Source organism: Theropithecus gelada, chromosome 12 (genome assembly GCF_003255815.1).
Source record: "Theropithecus gelada isolate Dixy chromosome 12, Tgel_1.0, whole genome shotgun sequence".
Taxonomy (NCBI): Eukaryota; Metazoa; Chordata; class Mammalia; order Primates; family Cercopithecidae; genus Theropithecus; species Theropithecus gelada.
The window spans coordinates 83,003,196-83,020,902 of NC_037680.1; the positions used below are offsets into that span (position 1 = coordinate 83,003,196).

The window sequence follows — 17,707 nt, forward strand, 5'->3', positions numbered from 1 at the left end:
TCAGAATGGAGCTGTACCTGCTGTAGCCTGCTCCTTGACAGAGGAGCTAGTGCCTGAATGCTGCTATTCCTACCCCAGAGAAACCACATGCCTTGTGACCATTTTTTTAAAATTGTTATTTTGAGACAGAGTCTTACTCTTTTACTCAAGCTGGAGTTCAATGGCACAATCACAACTCACTGCAGCCTTCAACTCCAGGCTCCAACTTCAGCCTTCCAAGTAGCTGGGACTGCAAGTGTGCACCACCATGCCTGGCTAACTCTTTAATTTTTTGTAGAGACAGCGTTTTGCTATGTTGCCCACGTTGGTCTTCAACTCCTGGGTTTAAGAGATCCAACTACCTCGGCCTCCCAAAGGGCTGGAATTAAAGGGGTGAGCCACCATGCCCAGCCTCTTTGTGACCATTTTTAAAGTGTAAATGTAGAAACACCAAAAAAGGAGGGCTCTTACTTCATAATCTGATTTAAGAAACCTAAATCACACCCAGAGCCCTAGCTGCAAGGGAGTCTGAAATATGTATAATTTTTTTTCTTTAATCTTCCATCTTCTTCAATATAAGAAAGCATCCTAGGAAGAGATAAGATAGATATTGAATGTTAATCATGTGTATTCTAGTAGTTTTTGTGCAAGTATTATTAGCAGAGACAGAATTTCACCATGTTGACAAGGCTGGTTTTGAACTCCTGACCTCAAGTGATCCATCCGCCTCAAGCCTCCCAGAAGGCTGGGAAAAAAGACGTGAGCTACCATGCCTGGCCAAAAAGTAGAAATTTGAAGGGCTAAAGATTATTGTTCATTATTTTGTCCAAGTAGTATTTTTATTATTTTTTCTGTTCCAGAAGCTTTTTATTATTGCTCCAAGTTTAAGAATTTTCAGTGATGGCAGAAAACCAACACTTTTAGACAACATCTTGCATAGCCCTGCTCAACTTCTGAATCTTGGTCTTGGCAGACATGTCAACATATTTCTTTCCAATGCACACAATCATTCCACCTATGATTGACAGATCAGTCTTACCCTCCAATTTCAATACTTGGCCTTGACTTAGGAATCTCCTGAAGAGATTTAGAATTAGAGAATTAGAATTCTCTAATTCAGAGAGTGTGGCTTCCTCTAAAGGAGATGCAGTGGCCACTGTGCAAGGTAGCTCTCCACGGTGGACACTCATCATGGTAGAAAAGGCAGAAATGACTCCTTGGGTATTGCTTCAGTGACCATGTTCAGCAAGCAAACTGATCGGGGTCGTGAGGGAAGAGAACGTCTCTGGCTGTGATGTCATTTAGGCTTTTCACTTTAACGGAACGCTTCACATAGGGATTCAAAATAGAAGCAACCACTTTGGGTTCCTTCAGGATTTGTGCTATTCTCAACAGCTCCTTTTCTACTTGCTCCAGCTTATTCTGTTTCGATGCAGCAGAATGAAGAGCCATGGCATAGAGACCTTCAATACTGTATACCTGAACTGAAGCCTCACAGGCTTGGCAATGGTCTGACCACAGATGTACTGAAGCATTGCACCTGCAGGGAGAGCCTAGACACTGCTGGAGGCCATCATCTCCCAGGCACCTTTTTACTATTTTTTAATTATAGAAGTAATATATAGCCTGGGTGTGGTGGCTCACACTTATAATCCCAGCACTTTGGGTGGCAGAGGTGGGAGGATTGCTTAAGCCCAGGGGTTCGAGACCAGCCTGGGCACCATAGCAAGATGCTGTCTCTATAAAAAATAGAAAAATTAAGGCCGGGTGTGGTGGCTCATGCCTGTAATCCCAGCACTTTGGGAGGCCAAGGTGGGTGGATCGCTTGAGGTCACGAGTTCAAAACCACCTTGACCAATATGGTGAAACCCTATTTCTGCTAAAAATACAAAAATTAGCCAGGAGCGGTGGCATGCGTCTGTAGTCCTAGCTACTCGGGAGGCTGAGACAGGAGAATTGTTTGAACCTGGGAGGCAGAGGTTGCAGTGAGCCAAGATCGTGCCACTGCACTCCAGCCTAGGCGACAGAGTAAAACTCCATCTCAAACAAATGAACAAACAAACCAAATATAAAAATTATCCAGTCATGGTGGTGCATGTCTATAGTCTCAACTACTCAGGAGATTGAGGTGGAAGGATTGCTTGAGTCCATGAGGTCAGTACTGCAGTGAACTGTGATTGTGCCATTGCACTCCAGCCTGGGTGACAGAATGAGACCCTGTCTCAAAACAAAAACAACAATAACAAACAAAACAGAAAAGTAATACATGGATATATTCTCTTTGTAGAAGACGAGAACAGAACAAATCTGTAGAATAAAAAATAAACATCCCGACCCACTCAGTTCCCACATTGCTTCCTAGCAGGAGTCACTGACAGCAGTTTACCAGCTATTGGTTCAATCTTTTGTCTGTGCCTGCATATGTATATAGAGGTATGTACACATATCTAAGAATTTTTTAAAACATAAATATGCTAATGCTAGTCCATAACTTTGCTTAGAAATCTTTCCATGTCAGGTCATAAAGATCTAATAGGGGTCAGGAAACTTTCTGCAAAGGGCCAGATAGTAAAGATTTTAGGCTTTGTGGACCACATATACCAGCCGTCCCCAACCTTTTCAGTACCAGAGACTGGTTTTGTGAAAGACAATTTTTCCATGGATGAGGGTATGGGGGAGATGGTTTCAGGATGAAACAGTTCCACCTCAGATCATCAGGCATTAGATTTTCATAAGGAGTGCACAACCTGGATCCTTGCATGTGCAGTTCACAATAGAGTTTACACTCCTATGAGAATCTAATAGATCTGGCAGGAGACAGAGCTCAGGTGGTAATGCTCTCTTCGCCTGCCACTTGCCTCCTGCTATGCTACCTGGTTCCTAACAGGCCACTGATCTGATATACAGTCTCTGTGACATAGTCTTCTTCTTTTTGTTGCTATTTGTTTTTGTTTTTTTAAACAACCATTTAAAAATGTCAACAACATTCTTTTTTTTTTTTGAGACGGAGTCTTGCTCTGTCCCCCGGCGGGAGTGCAGTGGCGTGATCTCAGCTCACTGCAAGCTCTGCCTCCTGGGTTCATGCCATTCTCCTGCCTCAGCCTCCCGACTAGCTGTGACTACAGGCGCCCGCCACCACACCTGGCTAATTTTTTTGTATTTTTAGTAGAGACGGGGTTTTGCCATGTTAGCCAGGATGGTCTCGATCTTCTGACCTCGTGATCTGCCTGCCTCGGCCTCCCAAAGTGCTGGGATTACAGGCTTGAGCCACCGCGCCTGGCCTTTTTTTTTTTTTTTTGAGATGGAGTCTTGCTCTGTCACCCAGGCTGGAGTGCAGTAGCATGACCTCGGCTCACTGCAATCTCCGCCTCCCAGGTTCCAGTGATTCTCCTTCCTCAGCCTCCCTAGTAGCTGGGACTACAGTTGCATGCCACCATGCCTGGCTCATTTTTGTATTTTTAGTAGAGACAGGGTTTCACCATATTGGCCAGGCTGGTCTCAAACTCCTGACCTCAGGTGATCCGCCCACCTTGGCCTCCTAAAGTGATGAGATTACAGGCATGAGCCACTGCTCCTGGCCCCACATTTTCTTTATTCATTCATCCTTCAATGGATATTTAGGTTGTTTCCATAGCCATCTTGGCTATTGTGAATAATGATGAAATGAACACAGGGGTACAGATATCTTTTTGGGATCCTGATTTCAATTCTTTTGGATATGTACCCACAAGTGAGATTGCTAGATCACATGATAGTTCTATTTTTAATTTTTTGAGGAAACTCCAAACTGTTTTCTACAGTGGCTGCATCATTTTGCATTCCTACCAACAGCGTGCAGGAGTTCCACATCCTTGTCAACACTTTCTGTCTTTTTCTTTTTGATAAGCGGGGGTTCTGGGCCAACTCTTTCTCCCCTGGGAAAAGCTGAGAACTGGACTTTTTTTATCCACAAACTCTGTGCTGTGTGAGGGGAAGGGCCAATGGCGCCTATCAGCCAGAGACTCCACCTCCATTCTCCCCTTGGTATCCAAACTGTAACCGATCATGAGACTTCCAGGACTGGCAAAATATAGCTAGTTTTTTGGGAAGTCCTCTCACAAGAGTTGAGGTGCTGGACACAAAGACCAACCTTTCCCCTCCTCTGGTGGAAGCTTGGGAGTGAGGGGATCTTCTCATGGTCATACGGCAAGGGGTTAGGGGCAGGGTCTCCGGTGAGAGAATGTCCCGAGTCTCCTTACTGGCTTCGGTGAGTCTGATGTAGCATTTTCTGGGGGTGCAGGAGCCTTTCAGGTAGTTTCTGATCTTCCGCAAAGGGAATTTGTCAATGAATTTTTGTTGAATCAGTATGTGGAGGGGAGGGGGAAGGATAATTCAGGTTTTTTTATACTGCCATGTTGCTGACATAACAACCTCTTATTAACATAACTACTTATTTTTTTGTGAGTCTAGAAAGTTGTTAATCCTTTTTGAACCTCATTTCTTTTAAAAATAACTCTATAAATTGGAGGTGGCAACACTGAGACTTTATTAGGTTACAGTAAGTATTAAATGAAATCATGTATGCATTTCGCGTGGATGTTACTGGCTCCTACTCCCAGTTGAGCAGAAGACTAGATCCATTTCATGGACTCACTAGGGGTGGCTTACATTTCCTTAACATCAAACTGGCTAATTAAAAGACGGCTTTAGCCATTTGCTCCCTCTCCTACTCTGGGCTATCTTCTCTGAGAGCCAACATTCCTGCCCAGCACTTTTTGTTTTTTGTTTTTTGTTTTTGTTTTTTTTTTTTGAGACAGGGCCTCACTCTGTTGCCCAGGCTGGAGTGCAGTGGTGCCATCTCGGCTCACTGTAACCTCTGCCTCCCGGGTTCAAGGGATTCTCCCGCCTTAACCTCCCGAGTAGCGGGAATTACAGGCGCCCACCACCACACTTGGCTAATTTTTGTATTTTTAGTAGAGACGGGGTTTCACCATGTTGGCCAGGCTGGTCTCGAACTCCTGGCCTCAAGTGATCCTCCCACCTCGGCCTGCCAAAGCGCTGGGATTACAGGCATGAGCCACCATGTCCAGCTTCTGCCCAGCACTTCTAACCCTCCTCCAGCATCTATTTCCTCTTCTTCTTCAATGCCTGGGATATGGGCTCTATTCCAGGCACTCCTGCTGGTTCCTCCACTAGGATCTGAACCTTCCTCTCACCCATAAACAGGTACTTTCATAGGGTCAGAACAATGCTTTGGTCTGTGGTCTGTCTTGGGGGTTGGGGGGCTGCTGCCCTTCCACATCCCTGTTAGAGATATGATAGGAAAGCTGGGCTGCATGTGTACCAGCATCTTCCAGCATTGATATGTAGCCTTGCCCCTTACTGTTTAGAATCAGTTTCCTCTGCTCCTTCCTTCACTCTGAGGACTTTGTAATTGGACAAATGTTAATATCCCTACTTTTTTCCCCTTAGGATCAATTTTCTCTCAGGAGGCTCCTCATTGACTCATGCAAACAGATTTCTGGCAGGAACTGCTCCAAGGCCTTCCAGATGTTCACAGGCATGGATGAATCAGAGCAAAAATGGACAGATGCAACTGAAATGGAGGGTTCTGCTATGTAAGTAAAGCATCCAGCCTTTCACATTGGGAGTCACCACGAGTCCTAAGCTTGAGTTGAGTCATCTTTAATTGAGGTACACAGAGTAGGGCAGCTTTGAAGTCATTTACACCTGAAACTGGACCCCTACCCGGTGTCTTTCTTTCTATGTGACCTGGAGTTAGCTACTTAACTTTCTGAGTTTCAATTTACTCACAGTTAAAATAGTAATACTAATTTTCATTTTATGGTTTGTTGTGTGCATTATTAAATAATATTTAGAAAATATCTGGCAAGTACTAGGTTTGCTTTTTATTCTTTTTCCATTAAGCATCTCTTTTGTGACTTACTAAGGCTGAGTTTTATTTTATTATATTTCTATCATCCTTCTTTTCGTGTAGTCTTTTTCTTTCTCTTTTTTTTTCTTTTTTCTCTTTCTCTCCTCCTGCCTGCCTGCCTACCTTCCTTCTTTTTTTCTTTGCTGTGTTTTTAAAGCAGTAGACAAATATCAGAGAACAGGACCCCATCATTAGAACACTGACAAGTTTTTCTAGCAGAAACAACAATATTTTGTTCCAACAATTGTGTAGGCTTAATATATAAGTAACTTCACAATATCCTTAAAAAATTAAACACAGATTAGAGTGTTCTAAAATTATTTAAAAATTTAAAAATGTTAAAAATTGGCTGGGTGCAGTGGCTCACACCTGTAATCCCAGCACTTTGGGAGGCTGAGGCAGGTGGATCACCTGAGGTGGGGAGTTCGAGACCAGCCTGACCAATATGGAGAAACCCCGTCTCTACTAAAAATACAAAACTAGCCAGGTGTGGTGGTGCACGCCTGTAATCCCAGCTACTCGGGAGGTTGAGGCAGGAGAATCACTTGAACCTAGGAGGCAGAGGTTGCAGTGAGCCAAGATCATGCCATTGCACTCCAGCCTGGGCGACAAGAGCAAAACTGCATCTCAAAAAAAAAAAAAAAAAAAGTTAAAAATCACACATAAGCTCACAACTTACAAGAACAAAGAACTTTTATATTTTATATTACTTACCATAAACCAATAGCAAATATCTATTTCTCAAAGGCACAAATTCTGCATAAAATTTAGCCATGCCTTCCCACACCTGTTACCCAAATACAATTCAATAAAATCAGTGACGCCAGGGTATTGTGAAGCTTCAACTACAACTGGATATAAAATGAGCTTATCTAAGCTGTTGTTATGGTGCTAACTTTATAAAAAATGTATCTGAGAATGGACTTTCTCTTTCTACCTAATCTAAAAGGTAGGATGCTGGAGATAGTGAATTACCCCAAACCACAAATGGGAAACAGATGGCTTTTCAGCCAGGAACAGAACCAATTATTTATAACCTTCTCCTCGTCATCCTTTTTACAAACTAAACCTGGCAAATGGTTGGGAACATGAGCTCACAAGTCAGTAGGACAACAAAATATGCTGGTTATACTGTAGGCTAGTTTCTTCCGGAAAGAAGGCACAGTAGTGCAGGATGAAAATAGGGGTGATGAAAGCAACTTAAGGTTACTTTTGATTTTTAAAAATAGTAATTCTGGACTGGGTGCTGTGGCTCATGCTTGTAATCCCAGCACTTTTGGAGGCTGAGGGGGGTGGATCACCTGAGGTCAGGAGTTTGAGATCAGCCTGGCTAACGTGGTGAAACCCCGTTTCTACTAAAAATACAAAAAATTAGCCAGGCGTGGTGGCGTGTGCCTGTAATCCCAGCTACTTGGGAGGCTGAGGCAGGAGAATTGCTTGAACCTGGGAGGTGGAGGTTGCAGTGAGCCAAGATCGCACCATTGCACTCTGGCTTGGGCAACAAGAGTAAAACTCTATCTCAAAAAAAAAGTAATTCTGGCTGGGTGCAGTGGCTCATGCCTGTAATCCCAGCACTTTGGGAGGCTGAGGTGGGTGGATCACCTGAGATTAGTTTGAGACCAGCCTGACCAACATAGTGAAACCCCCCCTTAATAAAAATACAAAAAATAGCCGGGCGTGGTGGCGGGCGCCTGTAATCCCAGCTACTCAGGAGGCTGAGGCGGGAGAATTGCTTGAATCCAGGAGGCAGAGGTTGCAGTGAGCCAAGCCATTGCACTCCAACCTGGGTGACGGAGCAAGACTGTCTCAAATTTAAAAAAAAAAAAAAGTAATACCACCAGAGTTATTGAATGAAAGGTTTCCAAGTGTTCTAATATTAATTCTGAAGTGTCAACATCATGTTTTTAGAAGGATGTTATTGAATCACAACATATTGTCACTTGAAGGCACCTCTAATCTCAGTTTACAACTAAGAAAGTGTGATGTACTTGTTGGGCAAACACAGTGGGCAATGGACCAGCCAGTGGGGACACCCCAATGAATCCTGAGTTACAATTCTAAATACTACCTCATTTGTACACACTGGGAACTGGGAAAAATGTCAGGTTACAAGCAAAATATATTTGCATAGATCTTTACATTTTTCACTGTGCTATTCTCAACAACACTGTCGATTACTATCCTCTTTGAAAGCCATGTCTAACTCAGACCAGCAAAGAAATCTCTTTAATTCTTAAAACCAGTAATGTCGGTGTTGTTGATCTACATGTAGGATTTCAGAATTTAACCAGGCCAGATAGTACAACTGTGTTCAACTCAACTAGGACCAGGAAGTTCCCAAGTGGGCTTTACATTGAATGGAGTTTTAAAATTCCACAGAGGCCCACCAGTGGATTAAGTATGTATTCTTGGAACACCAAAAAACAGGAGGCCTTGTTGGTATCACTGGCAATCCCTAGATGACAAAGTTTCAAGTAAGGTGAAATGAAGACAGGGTCTTGCTCTGCCACCAGGCTAGAGTGCGGTAGTGTGACCTTGGCTCACTGCAGCTTTGAATTCTTGGACTCAGGCGATCCCCTTGCCTCAGCCTCTTGAGTAGCTTGGATTACAGGCACATGCCGCCGTGCCCCGCTATGTTTCTACAGAGAGAGGGTCTCACTATGTTGCCCAGGCTGGTCTTAAGCTCCCGGCCCAAAGCCATCATCCTGCTTTGGCCTCCCAAAGCACTGGGATTACAGGTATGAGCCACAGTGCCTGGCCCAAGAAAGTAATGCGTTTTATAAAGTTTAGCGCATAAGGAATTCAATAAGGAGAGGTCATAGTCCTCCCTCAGGTATCATGTAGAAGCAAAGCAGAGCTCATATGTACTTAAAATGTCATCCAGGGTCACTGTCTGAAGTGCTAATTTTATGTTTCTTTTTACACAAAAAAAAGAAAAAAAAGTTAATCTTCCAACTCAACGAGTCAGTCACCTAGTATAATAACTGAATGAGTTGGGTATAGTTCCTCCATTTCAAATGGTTTACATAATTGGATATAATAGAGAGCAATATTCAGCAAAAGGTGATCACTATAAACATGTGAAATATCATTATGAATGTGCTTGAGGAACATTGAGGGTGGGTCAGGGCATGGGATAAAGGTGGAGTTAATCTAAAAAAGAAGAGACTTCATTGAGAAGGAGTTTGAAAGGAGATAGGCAATCTGGCAACTTAAAAAGATGGAGAATCCAAGCCATGTGTAATATATATGTGCCTGCTTGAATTTTCATTAGGACCAAGTTGTCCCTAATGGCATGAAAAATAATAAAATACAAAGTTGGATGAAAGTTAGATTATTGAACCCAGAAGAAAGTGCTTATAGCTATGATATCCTTAATTATTTTATGAAACTTTCTCTTTAATAGTTTATAATGATAAACCTCTAGTTGAGTGGAAAAATCTGGCACTGGAGAATTTTACTTAATTATATAACTGAGAGTTGACAGGGCTTTTAAAAAAAATTAGCTTGTGCCATGTAAAAGTGCTGGTATTTGATCTTGACCATTTTTGACCTAACAAACTGGCAGTGTTTTATGCTTTGACATAAAACATGGATTAATAATTTCATAAAAATAGTTATATATACCAGGTGCGATGGCATGCCTGTAAGCTCAGCACTTTGTGAGGCCAAAGCAGGAGGATTGCTCACATCCAGAAGTCCGAGACCAGCCTGGACAATATAGCAAGACCTTGTCTCTCCAAAAAATCAGAACCTGTCCAGGTGTGGTGGTGTGTGCCTGTAGTCCTAGCTACTTGGGAGGCTAAAGTGGGAGGATCACTTGAGCCCAGAAGGTTGAGGCTACAGTGAGCTGTGATTGTGCCACTGCCCTCAGCCTGGACGACAGAGTGAGAGACCCTGTCTCAAAAAAATAAAAAAATAACTCAAGAAGCGCTATATATATTTATATATATAATATTTGACTTATTACATGCAATTTGTCTTATTTCATATTTTATTTCCATACATAATATAATTCAATATATGTAACATTAAAACCCTACTAAACATATCATCATTTTGATGACTGAGAAATCACTTCCTCCTTCTTCACTAGACATTCACTGAGCACCTATTATGTTTTCAGCACTCTGTTCCTTGCTGAGATACAAGGATGAGTAAAATATATTTCTTGCCCTTGACTTTCTCAGTTTAGTAAGGGAGATGAACACCTTAACAGATCATTACTCAGAGAGACTGTGTGTATAGGGGTTAAGAAGGAAGACCCTGAGGTCAGACAGACCTAGATGTTTAGTCTGGTCTTCACCACTTTTGCTAAGTGCCAAAGCTCTCTTAGCCTTGTGGAAATAATAACAGTACCTCCCAGGATTCTTGTGAGAGTTAAATATGGCAATGCACGTGAAGTTGCTTAGCATTGTACTGTACTTCACAAGTACTCAGGAAATGCTGAGTATTACTGTATGTGTTAAATGCGACCTTATATAATTAGATGTGGTTGGTACTTGCTTCCTTTGAGTGGAGTTAGGTCAACTGGTTTTAAGGATAAACAACATATGACACTGACAATGGTTTATAGTGAACTATAGTGAACTCCTCATAGTAGTTTAGAGAAAAATCTCATCATCTTTTCCTGGAAATGAAACCTGTTATCAATCAGAAGTGCTGGTCTAAGGAAGTAAGGAAGTGGCTGAACAGATTGAACACACCTCTCAGGAGTGGGGCTGGCTTTTCTAGGTACTCAATATTCTTTTAACGCTTTAGGTAAAAAAAAAAAAAAAAAAAGAGGGGCCGGACGCAGTGGCTCAGGCCTGTAATCCCAGCACTTTGGGAGGCCGAGGCAGGTGAATCACGAGGTCAGGAGATCGAGACCATCCTGGCTAACATAGTGAAACCCCGTCTCTACTAAAAATACAAAAAAATTAGCTAGGCTTGGTGGCAGGCAGGTGGCAGCTGCCTGTAGTCCCAGCTACTCAGGAGGGTGGGGCAGGAGAATGGCGTGAACCTGGCAGGCGGAGCTTGGAGCTTGCAGTGAGCTGAGATCTTGCCACTGCACTCCAGCCTGGGTGACAGAGTGACACTCTGTCTCAAAAAAAAAAAAAAGAGGAACTGAAACAGGAATTGATTTGATGATAATTAAGAACTTAAATTCTCTTCTCCAGTTCACGTTTGTCTTCTCAGACAAAATAGTTATTGCCAAGATGCCCAGGCACATGAATGCCCTTATCAAAACCTACTGAATAGTCTTTCCTTCAGTAAATACTCTTGAGCCCTACAGTTTGCCAGGCACTGTGCTAGGCTCTGGGAGTGTGAAGGTAAGCAAAACCACAGGCTGGTGGCGGAGACAGACATTCTTGAAATAAGCCTCCACATACATAATCATAGTTGCTCTAAGTGAGGAGCTTAGAGTAGGGGCCCTGATTTAGGCTGGGGCATAGGTTTGTGGAGGCAGGGAAGAGTTCATTTAGGGAAGTAACGTCTAAAAGTACCACTTACCCTTTAGAAGAGCTGGCGATTTTCTCTCTTTTTTTTGTTTTTTGAGACAGAGTCTTGCTCTGTCACCCAGGTTAGAGTGCAATGGCGCAATCTTGGCTCAGTGCAATCTCCACCTCCCAGGTTCAAGTCATTCTCATGCCTCAGCTTCCCGAGTAGGTGGGATTACAGGTGCCTGTCATCACGCCTGGCTAATTTTTGTATTTTTTAGTAGAGGCGGGGTTTCACTATCTTGGCCAGGCTGATCTCGAACTCTTGACCTCATGATCCACCCCTACCTTGGCCTCCCAAAGTGTTGGGATTACAGGCGTGAGCCACTGTGCCTGGCTGATTTTCTCTTTAGTTCCAAAACTGCCAGCAAGTTCAGGAGATAAAAGCTTAGTCAAATAAATTTTTGGTTACCATATGGAAAATGTCATGTTGATATAGATTATTTATTCTATCACCCAACTATATTGATAACATTAAACATGGCCTTTCTATCTGTCATTCTGCCCCAATGGAACTTTCATTTCATTAATGTTATACAAAGTAAAATCATCTACCTCTGGAATGATTTTATCATTATTAACACACATATACACGTAGGCTTAATTATGGTTCTTTATGAGCACTAAAGAAGCTGGGAAAATTTGAGAAGATAGTAGAATGAAATGGTTCTTCCTTTCTTGTCTGGGAGGAGTTCCTTGCTCTGGAATGATACTTCGTGTATAAATACAGTGTTTCTCCGTGGTCTTCCTTTTGGATTTTTGGAGGTTGATGAAAAGGGCTGAATTTCAGCACACACTGAAAACAGCTTATCTTGTAGGAGGGATTATAATATCCCAAACATTGTATAAAAGTGGCATTTTGAGATTTCCTCAGAAATGTATTACAAACGCAGAGAGGAAAAAAATGATTGTAGCAAGTATTCAGCCATTTTGTCCTTTTATTCAAATATTTACAGGAATAGTCACACTTATTTTTTTCAGCCTTAAATAAGCAAAGCTTGATTTTTTAAAAGAGGCTGTCTTTTAGGTGTTGCAAGTGGAATCTGCTCGTATTGATTGGGTTGCTCTTCAGTAATTTCCTTCAGCGTGCACGTATCTTCCTTTTTATGTTTTTCTCAAGCAATCAGTAAATAATGTATTTATCAAACTTAAGAGAGTGTCCAAACATAATTTCTTTGGAAAAGCTGGGTTTCTTTCTTGCTGAGGTATATAGCTGATGAGTTCTTTAGCCAGTTGGATTATAGCAGCTCAGTGAGATCATAGCAAGTAACCTGGTTATGTTGCACTGATATTTATCACAGGAAATGAACTCATCTCCACAAATTATTTGCTGCAAAATAAATTAACTCCTTTAGTAGAAGATTATCACAGGATCAGCATGTCCCACTTGTCAAGGAAGGAATATGAGCACAGTGTAGCTTTACTGTAACAGCAGGAAACCATTATTTTGTTGTTCACAGTAGTCTCACATAAATCTAAAATAATATCATCAAATGAACTCTCTGATTGGAGTCATTGATCACTAAATTATTAGAAGTCCAAGAAATTGCTAAGTTTCACCGGGCATGGTGGCTTATGCCTGTAATCCCAGCACTTTGGGAGGGCGAGGCGGGCGGATCACCTGAGGTTGGAAGTTCAAGACCAGCCTGACCAACATGGAGAAATCCTGTCTCTACTAAAAATACAAATTTAGCTGGGTGTAACCCCAGCTACTCAGGAGGCTGAGGCAGGAGAATTGCTTGACCCTGGGAGGTGGAGGTTGCGGTGAGCCGAGATCGTGCCATTGTACTCCAGCCTGGGCAACAAGTTGGAAACTCTGTCTCAAAAAAAAAAAAGAAAAAAGAAAAAAAGAAAAAGAAATTGCCAAGTTTCAACAAAGTATAGTCATGTTAGTTGTGTGAAATATTTCATAATACATTCTAATAAAAGGATTATTCCTGTAAGGTTATAACAACGATATTGTGCACTTTTACTATTGCATAGCTTTTCCTATGAGCCCGACACTATGTTAGGCACTTACATGCATTATTTTGTGTCCTTTGTACAGCAAACCTAGAATGGTTTACTCATGGGTTTCTTCCCCAGATCACAGATAAAGAATAGAGAACTGATTGTGCTAAAAAAATTTTCTGGTGCCTGTGATCAGTGTATTATATTTGGTATCTACGTTGGGCTGAGAATAAAAAAATAGAAACTAGAAGGACACTAGAAATAGAGGGAAGATAGGGAATTGGAGGGGACCAGAGCTAGAAAAGGAAATTATAGTAATAGATTATGCCAGAGACTGTGTATATGATGGGACAAACAACATTTTTTTTTCTTTCCTTTTTTTTTTTTTTTTTTTTGAGACAGAGCCTTGCTCTGTGGCTCAGGCTGGAGTGCAGTGGTACAATCTGGGCTCACTGCAAACTCTGCCTCCCTGATTTAAGCAATTCTCATGCTTCAACCTCCCAAGTAGCTGGGATTATAGGTGTGTGCCATCATGCCTGGCTAATGTTTGTATCTGTAGTAGAGTCGGGGTTTTGCCCTGTTGGCCAGGCTGGTCTTGAACACCTGACCTCAAATGATCTGCCTGCTTTGGCCTTGAAAAGTGCTGGGATTACAGGTGTGAGTCATCGTGCCTGGCCACAACTTTTTTTCTATACTTTCACGGTATTCTTAATATTTCTGCCACAGGATTCAGGAGTTTTTCCCACAGCAAGCAATTTTCCAGTTCTCTATGGACATCAAGTAGTGTCCTGTGAATCAACTTAATTCTGACTCTTTCTCTATCTGGTGACAGTACAGACACCACAGGTCAAGGGCTCAGTCAAGACTGCCCCAATTTCACATGCCGGGTTGTAACCTGTTCTTACAGCCAACAGGAATCCAGGGTTCCTATGACTGCCTCTCACATTCGTTAATTTGCTAGACCAGCTTGGAGAACTCAGGAAAATAGTTAACTCCCTATATTTGCAGTTTATTACAAAGGCTAGCACTCAGGGGCAGCCAGATGGGAGTGATGCACAGGACAAGCTACATAGGAAAGTGCACAGCTTCTATGCTGTCTGTAGGTGGGATTTTTTTTTTTTTTTTTTGAGATAGGGTCTTGCTCAGTCGCCCAGGCTGGAGTGCAGTGGTGCAATCACTGTTCACTGAAAGCTCGACATCCCTGGCTCAAGCAATCTCCCCACCTTAGTGTCCTAAGTAGCTGGGACTACAGGCCACACTACCACGCCCAGTTAATTTTGGACTTTTTGTAGAGATGAAGTCTTGCCATGTTGCCCAGGTGAGTCTGAAACTCCTGGGTTCAAGTGATCTTCCTGCCTCAGCCTCCCAAAGTGCTGGGGTTACAGGCATGGGCCACCCTGCCCGACGGGTTTTTCTTTTCTTTTCTTTTCTTTTCTTATGAGACAGGGTCACCCAGGCTGGAGTGCAGTGGTGCAATCATAGCTCGCTGTAACCTCGAACTCTTGGGCTGGAGAGATCCTCCTGCCTCATCCTGTTGAGTTGTTAGTCTTAAAGGCATCCACCACCATGCCTAGCTAATTTTTTGGTTTTTTGTTTTTTTGTAGAGACAGGGTCTTGTTTTGTTGCCCATGCTGGTCTCAAACTCCTGGGCTCGAACGATCCTCCCACTCGGCCTCTTGGAAGTGCTAGGATTTCAGGCAGGAGCCACCGAGCACAGCCTGCGGCCTGGATGTCTATGTGAGACAGTAGGTGGCACTCTAAGCGTCTCCGAACGTTTCTCGGCACTCTATTGTGTGCCGTACCTTGTGCTGCACTCTACTCACGTTTGATTCTTTGTAGTACACTATGCCTCACTCCTCATCTTGGAATCATTTACTGTACCATACGCCTCAGTCTTTTTGTCTTGGAATCTTTTTTGTTTGTTTGTTTTGTTTTTTTGAGACGGAGTTTCGCTGTTGTTGCCTGGGTTGGAGTGCAATGGCGCGATCTCGGCTCACTGCAACCTCTGCCTCCCGGGTTCAAGCGATTCTTCTGCCTCAGCCTTCCGCGTAGCTGGGATTACAGGCGCATGCCACTACAGCTAATTTTTTATTTTTAGTAGAGACGGGGTTTCATCATATTGGTCAGGCTGGTCTCAAACCCCTGACCTCAGGTGATCCGCCCGCCTCGGCCTCCCAAAGTGCTGGAATTACAGGCGTGAGCCACAGCACCCGGCCGGTCTTGGGATCTTTAGTAGTGCCGGATGCCCTAGGTTTTCATCTTGGGATTATTTGGGGGCCATACGCCCCAGTCATTTTGTCTTGGAATCATTTGGAAGACTGTATGCTCCCGTCTTTTTTTTTTTTTTTTTTTTTTTTGAGATGGAGTCTCACTCTGTCCCCAAGCTGGAGTGTAGTGGCTTGATCTCGGCTCGCTGCAACCTCCGCCTCCCTGGTTCAAGCGATTCTCCTGCCTCAGCCTCCCAAGTCGCTGGGATTACAGGCATGCGCCGCTATGCCCAGCCAAATTCTGTATTTTTAGTAGAGATGGGGCTTCACCATGTTGGCTAGGATGGTCTCCATCTCCTGACCTCGTGATCTGCCCGCCTCAGCCTCCCAAAGTGCTGGGATTACAGGCGTGAGTGAGCCACTGCGCCCGCCCGACTGTCCCGGTCTGTTCGTTTTGCAATTGTTTGCAGTGCCGTACTCCCTGATCTTTTCGTCTTGAAATTCTCTGGGGAACTGTATACCCAATCTTTTCATCCTGGAATCCTGTAGCGGACCGTATTGCCCTAGTGTTTTTGTCTTGGCATTGTTTGCAGTGCTGTACACCCCAATCTTTCCGTCTTGAAAACCTTTGGGATATTGTACCCTTGGTCTTTTCGTCTTAGAATTCTTTGCGGGATGGTACGCACCCGTTTTTCATCTTGGAATCTTTTGGGAGACCGTATGCCCCAGTCTTTTTGTTGTGGGATTATTTGGGATACGGTATTCACCAGTCTTTCCATCTTGGAATGTTCTGGGAGATTGTATGCTCCAGTTTTTACGGCTTGGAATCGCTTGCAATGCCCTATGCCCTAGTCATTTCACCTTGGAATATTTTGGGGTGTCATATGCCCCAGTCTTTTGTCTTGGAGTCATTTGCAGTGTTGTATGCGCTAGTATTTTTATCTTGGAATTCTTTGGTGGACTGTACACGCCAGTGTTTTCATCATGAAATCTTTTGGGAGACGCTACGTTCCAGTCTTTTCATCTTGGAATCTTTTGCGGTGCCACAGCTCCAGACTTTTTGTCTTGGAATTTTGGGGGGCAGCTTAAGCCCCAGTCTTTTCATTTTGGAATTCTTTGGCGGACTGTATTCACCAGTTTTTTCATCTTGGAATCTTTTATGAGATCGTACATCCCAATCTTTTTGTCTTGGAATCGTTTGCAGTGCTGTCTGCCCCAATCTTTTCATCTTGGAACTCTTTGGGGGGACTATACACCCCAGTCTTTTAATCTAGGAATCTTTTGGGAGTCCGTATGCCCCAATCTTTTTGTCTTAGAATTCTTTGTGGCATTATACACCCCAGTCTTTTCATCTTGGAATCTTTTGGGAGACTGTATGCCCCAGTCTTTTTGTCTTTGAATCATTGCAGTGTCATACTCCCCAGTCTTTTAATTTTGGAATCGTTTGCAGAGCTGTATTTCCTGATTATTTTTCTCTTGGAATTATTTGGGGGACTATATGCCCCAGTCTTTTCATCTTGGAATTTTTCAGGGAACCATATACTCCAGTCTTTTTATCTTGGAATCATTTGCATTGCTTTATTCCCTACACTTTTTTTTTTTTTTTTTTTGAGACAGAGTCTTGCTCTGTCGCCCAGGCTGGAGTGCAGTGGCGTGATCTCGGCTCACTACAACCTCTGCCTCCCAGGTTCAGGCGATTCTCCTGCCTTAGCCTCCCAAGTAGCTGTGACTACAGGCACCTGCCACCATGCCCGGCTAATTTTTTGTATTTTTAGTAGAGATGGAGTTTCACCGTGTTAGCCAGGATGGTCTCCATCTCCTGACCTCATGATCCGCCTGCCTCGGTCTCCTAAAGTGCTGGATTACAGGCGTGAGCCACCGTGCCCAGCCATTCCCTGGTCTTTTTGCCTTGGAATCATTTGTAGTGTCATACACCCCAATTCTTTCATCTTGGAATTCTTTGGGGGACCGTGTGCCCCAGTGTTTCCATCTTGGAGTCACTTGCAGGGCTGTACTCTTCAAATCTTTGGGGACACCGTATGCCCCAGTCTCTCCCATCTTGGAATCTTTTCGGAGACCCTATGCCCAGTCTTTTTGTCTTGGACTCATTTGCAGGGCTATATGCCCCAGTCTTTTCATCCTGGAATCTTTTTTTTTTTTTTTTTTTTTTTTTTTTT

The 17,707-nt window shown here is 43.2% G+C and overlaps 1 pseudogene; it reads right to left on the minus strand.

The window, feature by feature from the left end:
- Positions 1-899: 899 nt before the first annotated feature.
- Positions 900-17,707, minus strand: part of LOC112635874 — a 25,860-nt pseudogene continuing 9,052 nt past the window's right edge.